Consider the following 6,000-nt stretch of genomic DNA (forward strand, 5'->3'; position numbering starts at 1 on the left):
AAGCCTCCCGCAGGCCTCTTAAGCTGTGGCGGTGAGTGCAGGCTCCACCCCCTAGGCCAGGTGGAGTTGGAAGGAAAGGGAGAGGCCCACCCAGCACTCACTAGAGCAGCAGCAGCAGTGTCCTGGAAGCCCCCCTCAGGCCTCTTAAGCTGTGGCGGTGAGGGCAGGCTGTGCCCCCTAGGCCAGATGGAGTTGGCAGGAAAGGGAGCGGCCCACCCAGCACTCACTAGAGCAGCAGCAGCAGCAGTGTTCCGGAAGCCTCCCTCAGGCCTCTTAAGCTGTGGCGGTGAGTGCAGGCTCCGCCCCCTAGGCCAGGTGGAGTTGGAAGGAAAGTGAGAGGCCCACCCAGCACTCACTAGAGCAGCAGCAGCAGCATTGTCCCAGAAGCCTCCCTCAGGCCTCTTAAGCTGTGGCGGTGAGTGCAGGCTCCACCCCCTAGGCCAGATGGAGTTGGCAGGAAAGGGAGCGGCCCACCCAGCACTCACTAGACCAGCAGCAGCAGTGTCCCAGAAGCCTCCCTCAGGCCTCTTAAGCTGTGGCGGTGAGTGCAAGCTCCGCCCCCTAGGCCAGATGGAGTTGGCAGGAAAGGGAGCGGCCCACCCAGCACTCACTAGACCAGCAGCAGCAGTGTCCCTGAAGCCTCCCTCAGGCCTCTTAAGCTGTGGCGGAGAGTGCAGGCTCCACCCCCTTGGCCAGATGGAGTTGGCAGGAAAGGGAGCAGCCCACCCAGCACTCACTAGAGCAGCAGCAGCAGTGTTCCGGAAGCCTCCCGCAGGCCTCTTAAGCTGTGGCGGTGAGTGCAGCCTCCGCCCCCTAGGCCAGGTGGAGTTGAAAGGAAAGGGAGAGGCCCACCCAGCACTCACTAGACCAGCAGTAGCAGTTTCCCAGAAGCCTCCCTCAGGCCTCTTAAGCTGTGGCGGTGAGTGCAAGCTCCGCCCCCTAGGCCAGATGGAGTTGGCAGGAAAGGGAGCGGCCCACCCAGCACTCACTAGAGTAGCAGCAGCAGCAGCAGTGTCCTGGAAGCCTCCCTCAGGCCTCTTAAGCTGTGGCGGAGAGTGCAGGCTCCACCCCCTAGGCCAGATGGAGTTGGCAGGAAAGGGAGCAGCCCACCCAGCACTCACTAGAGCAGCAGCAGCAGTGTTCCGGAAGCCTCCCTCAGGCCTCTTAAGCTGTGGCGGTGAGTGCAGGCTCCGCCCCCTAGGCCAGTTGGAGTTGGCAGGAAAGGGATCGGCCCACCCAGCACTCACTAGACCAGCAGCAGCAGTGTCCCAGAAGCCTCCCTCAGGCCTCTTAAGCTGTGGCGGTGAGTGCAAGCTCCGCCCCCTAAGCCAGATGGAGTTGGCAGGAAAGGGAGCGGCCCACGCAGCACTCACTAGAGCAGCAGTAATGTCCCGGAAGCCTCCCTCAGGCCTCTTAAGCTGTGGCGGTGAGTGTAGGCTCCGTTCCCTAGGCCCGATGGAGTTGGCAGGAAAGGGAGCGGCCCACCCAGCACTCACTAGAGTAGCAGCAGCAGCAGCAGTGTCCTGGAAGCCTCCCTCAGGCCTCTTAAGCTGTGGCGGTGAGTGCAGGCTCCGCCCCCTAGGCCAGATGGAGTTGGCAGGAAAGGGAGCGGCCCACCCAGCACTCACTAGAGCAGCAGCAGCAGCAGCAGCAGTGTCCCGGAAGCCTCCCTCAGGCCTCTTAAGCTGTGGCGGTGAGTGCAAGCTCCGCCCCCTAGGCCAGATGGAGTTGGCAGGAAAGGGAGCGGCCCACCCAGCACTCACTAGAGCAGCAGCAGCAGCAGCAGCAGTGTCCCGGAAGCCTCCCTCAGGCCTCTTAAGCTGTGGCGGTAAGTGCAGGCTCCACCCCCTAGGCCAGGTGGAGTTGGCAGGAAAGGGATCGGCCCACCCAGCACTCACTAGAGCAGCAGCAGCAGTGTCCTGGAAGCCTCCCTCAGGCCTCTTAAGCTGTGGCGGTGAGTGCAGGCTCCGCCCCCTAGGCCCGATGGAGTTGGCAGGAAAGGGAGAGGCCCACCCAGCACTCACTAGAGCAGCAGCAACAGCAGTGTCCTGGAAGCCTCCCTCAGGCCTCTTAAGCTGTCGCGGTGAGTGCAGGCTCCGCCCCCAAGGCCAGATGGAGTTGGCAGGAAAGGGAGCGGCCCACCTAGCACTCACTAGAGCAGCAGCAGCAGCAGCAGCAGTGTCCCGGAAGCCTCCCTCAGGCCTCTTAAGCTGTGGCGGTGAGTGCTGGCTCCGCCCCCTAGGCCAGATGGAGTTGGCAGGAAAGGGAGCGGCCCACCCAGCACTCACTAGAGCAGCAGCAGCAGCATTGTCCCGGAAGCCTCCCTCAGGCCTCTTAAGCTGTGCCGGTGAGTGCAAGCTCCGCCCCCTAGGCCAGATGGAGTTTGCAGGAAAGGGAGCGGCCCACCCAGCACTCACTAGAGCAGCAGCAGCAGCAGCAACAGTGTCCCGGACGCCTCCCTCAGGCCTCTTAAGCTGTGGCGGTGAGTGCAGGCTCCGCGCCCTAGGTCAGATGGAGTTGGCAGGAAAGGGAGCGGCCCACCCAGCACTCACTAGAGCAGCAGCAGCAGCAGTGTCCCGGAAGCCTCCCGCAGGCCTCTTAAGCTGTGGCGGTGAGTGTAGGCTCCGCCCCCTAGGCCCGATGGAGTTGGCAGGTAAGGGAGCAGCCCACCCTGCAGTCACTAGAGCAGCAGCAGTGTCCCGGAAGCCTCGCTCAGGCCTCTTAAGCTGTGGCGGTGAGTGCAGGTTCCGCCCCCTAGGCCAGGTGGAGTTGGCAGGAAAGGGAGCGGCCCACCCAGCACTCACTAGAGCAGCAGCAGCAGTGTCCCGGAAGCCTCCCTCAGGCCTCTTAAGCTGTGGCGGTGAGGGCAGGCTGTGCCCCCTAGGCCAGATGGAGTTGGCAGGAAAGGGAGCGGCCCACCCAGCACTCACTAGAGCAGCAGCAGCAGTGTCCCGGAAGCCTCCCTCAGGCCTCTTAAGCTGTGGCGGTGAGTGCAAGCTCAACCCCCTAGGCCAGATGGAGTTGGCAGGAAAGGGAGCGGCCCACCCAGCACTCACCAGAGCAGCAGCAGCAGTGTCCCGGAAGCCTCCCTCAGGCCTCTTAAGCTGTGGCGGTGAGTGCAGGCTCCGCCCGCTAGGCCAGATGGAGTTGGCTGGAAAGGGAGCGGCCCACCCAGCACTCACTAGAGCAGCAGCAGCAGCAGTGTCCCGGAAGCCTCCCTCAGGCCTCTTAAGCTGTGGCGGTGAGTGCAGGCTCCGCCCCCTAGGCCAGATGGAGTTGGCAGGAAAGGGAGAGGCCCACCCAGCACTCACTAGAGCAGCAGCAGCAGCAGCAGCAGCATTGTCCCGGAAGCCTCCCTCAGGCCTCTTAAGCTGTGGCAGTGAGTGCAGGCTCCAACCCCCTAGGCCAGGGGGAGTTGGAAGGAAAGGGAGAGGCCCACCCAGCACTCACTAGAGCAGCAGCAGCAGTGTCCTGGAAGCCTCCCTCAGGCCTCTTAAGCTGTGGCGGTGAGTGCAGGCTCCGCCCCCTAGGCCCGATGGAGTTGGCAGGAAAGGGAGCAGCCCACCCAGCACTCACTAGAGCAGCAGCAGCAGTGTTCCGGAAGCCTCCCGCAGGCCTCTTAAGCTGTGGCGGTGAGTGCAGGCTCCGCCCCCGAGGCCAGGTGGAGTTGGAAGGAAAGGGAGAGTCCCACCCAGCACTCACTAGAGCAGCAGCAGTGTCCTGGAAGCCTCCCGCAGGCCTCTTAAGCTGTAGCGGTGAGTGCAGGCTCCGCCCCCTAGGCCAGATGGAGTTGGCAGGAAAGGGAGAGGCCCACCCAGCACTCACTAGAGCAGCAGCAGCAGCAGCAGCAGCAGCAGCAGCATTGTCCCGGAAGCCTCCCTCAGGCCTCTTAAGCTGTGGCAGTGAGTGCAGGCTCCACCCCCTAGGCCAGGTGGAGTTGGAAGGAAAGGGAGCGGCCCACCCAACACTCACTGTAACAGCAGCAGCAGCAGTGTCCCGGAAGCCTCCCTCAGGCCTCTTAAGCTGTGGCGGTGAGTGCAGGCTCCGCCCCCTAGGCCAGATGGAGTTGGCAGGAAAGGGAGCGGCCCACCCAACACTCACTGTAACAGCAGCAGCAGCAGTGTCCCGGAAGCCTCCCTCAGGCCTCTTAAGCTGTGGCGGTGAGTGCAGGCTCCGCCCCCGATGCCAGGTGGAGTTGGAAGGAAAGGGAGAGTCCCACCCAGCACTCACTAGAGCAGCAGCAGTGTCCTGGAAGCCTCCCTCAGGCCTCTTAAGCTGTGGCGGTGAGTGCAGGCTCCGCCCCCTAGGCCAGATGGAGTTGGCAGGAAAGGGAGAGTCCCACCCAGCACTCACTAGAGCAGCAGCAGTGTCCTGGAAGCCTCCCGCAGGCCTCTTAAGCTGTGGCGGTGAGTGCAGGCTCCGCCCCCTTGGCCCGATGGAGTTGGCAGGAAAGGGAGCAGCCCACCCAGCACTCACTAGAGCAGCAGCAGCAGTGTTCCGGAAGCCTCCCGCAGGCCTCTTAAGCTGTGGCGGTGAGTGCAGGCTCCGCCCCCGAGGCCAGGTGGAGTTGGAAGGAAAGGGAGAGTCCCACCCAGCACTCACTAGAGCAGCAGCAGTGTCCTGGAAGCCTCCCTCAGGCCTCTTAAGCTGTGGCGGTGAGTGCAGGCTCCGCCCCCTAGGCCAGATGGAGTTGGCAGGAAAGGGAGAGGCCCACCCAGCACTCAATAGAGCAGCAGCAGCAGCAGCAGCAGCATTGTCCCGGAAGCCTCCCTCAGGCCTCTTAAGCTGTGGCAGTGAGTGCAGGCTCCAACCCCCTAGGCCAGGGGGAGTTGGAAGGAAAGGGAGAGGCCCACCCAGCACTCACTAGAGCAGCAGCAGCAGTGTCCTGGAAGCCTCCCTCAGGCCTCTTAAGCTGTGGCGGTGAGTGCAGGCTCCGCCCCCTAGGCCCGATGGAGTTGGCAGGAAAGGGAGCAGCCCACCCAGCACTCACTAGAGCAGCAGCAGCAGTGTTCCGGAAGCCTCCCGCAGGCCTCTTAAGCTGTGGCGGTGAGTGCAGGCTCCGCCCCCGAGGCCAGGTGGAGTTGGAAGGAAAGGGAGAGGCCCACCCAGCACTCACTAGAGCAGCAGCAGCAGCAGCAGCAGCAGCAGCAGCAGCAGCATTGTCCCGGAAGCCTCCCTCAGGCCTCTTAAGCTGTGGCAGTGAGTGCAGGCTCCACCCCCTAGGCCAGGTGGAGTTGGAAGGAAAGGGAGCGGCCCACCCAACACTCACTGTAACAGCAGCAGCAGCAGTGTCCCGGAAGCCTCCCTCAGGCCTCTTAAGCTGTGGCGGTGAGTGCAGGCTCCGCCCCCTAGGCCAGATGGAGTTGGCAGGAAAGGGAGCGGCCCACCCAACACTCACTGTAACAGCAGCAGCAGCAGTGTCCCGGAAGCCTCCCTCAGGCCTCTTAAGCTGTGGCGGTGAGTGCAGGCTCCGCCCCCTAGGCCAGATGGAGTTGGCAGGAAAGGGAGCGGCCCACCCAACACTCACTGTAACAGCAGCAGCAGCAGTGTCCCGGAAGCCTCCCTCAGGCCTCTTAAGCTGTGGCGGTGAGTGCAGGCTCCGCCCCCTAGGTCAGATGGAGTTGGCAGGAAAGGGAGCGGCCCACCCAGCACTCACTAGAGCAGCAGCAGCAACAGTGTCCCGGAAGCCTCCCGCAGGCCTCTTAAGCTGTGGCGGTGAGTGTAGGCTCCGCCCCCTAGGCCCGATGGAGTTGGCAGGTAAGGGAGCGGCCCACCCTGCAGTCACTAGAGCAGCAGCAGTGTCCCGGAAGCCTCGCTCAGGCCTCTTAAGCTGTGGCGGTGAGTGCAGGCTCCGCCCCCTAGGCCAGGTGGAGTTGGCAGGAAAGGTAGCGGCCCACCCAGCACTCACTAGAGCAGCAGCAGCAGTGTCCCGGAAGCCTCCCTCAGGCCTCTTAAGCTGTGGCGGTGAGGGCAGGCTGTGCCCCCTAGGCCAGATGGAGT

The sequence above is a fragment of the Podarcis pityusensis genome (assembly GCF_964106645.2).
Source record: "Podarcis pityusensis genome assembly, chromosome: W".
NCBI classification, from domain to species: Eukaryota; Metazoa; Chordata; class Lepidosauria; order Squamata; family Lacertidae; genus Podarcis; species Podarcis pityusensis.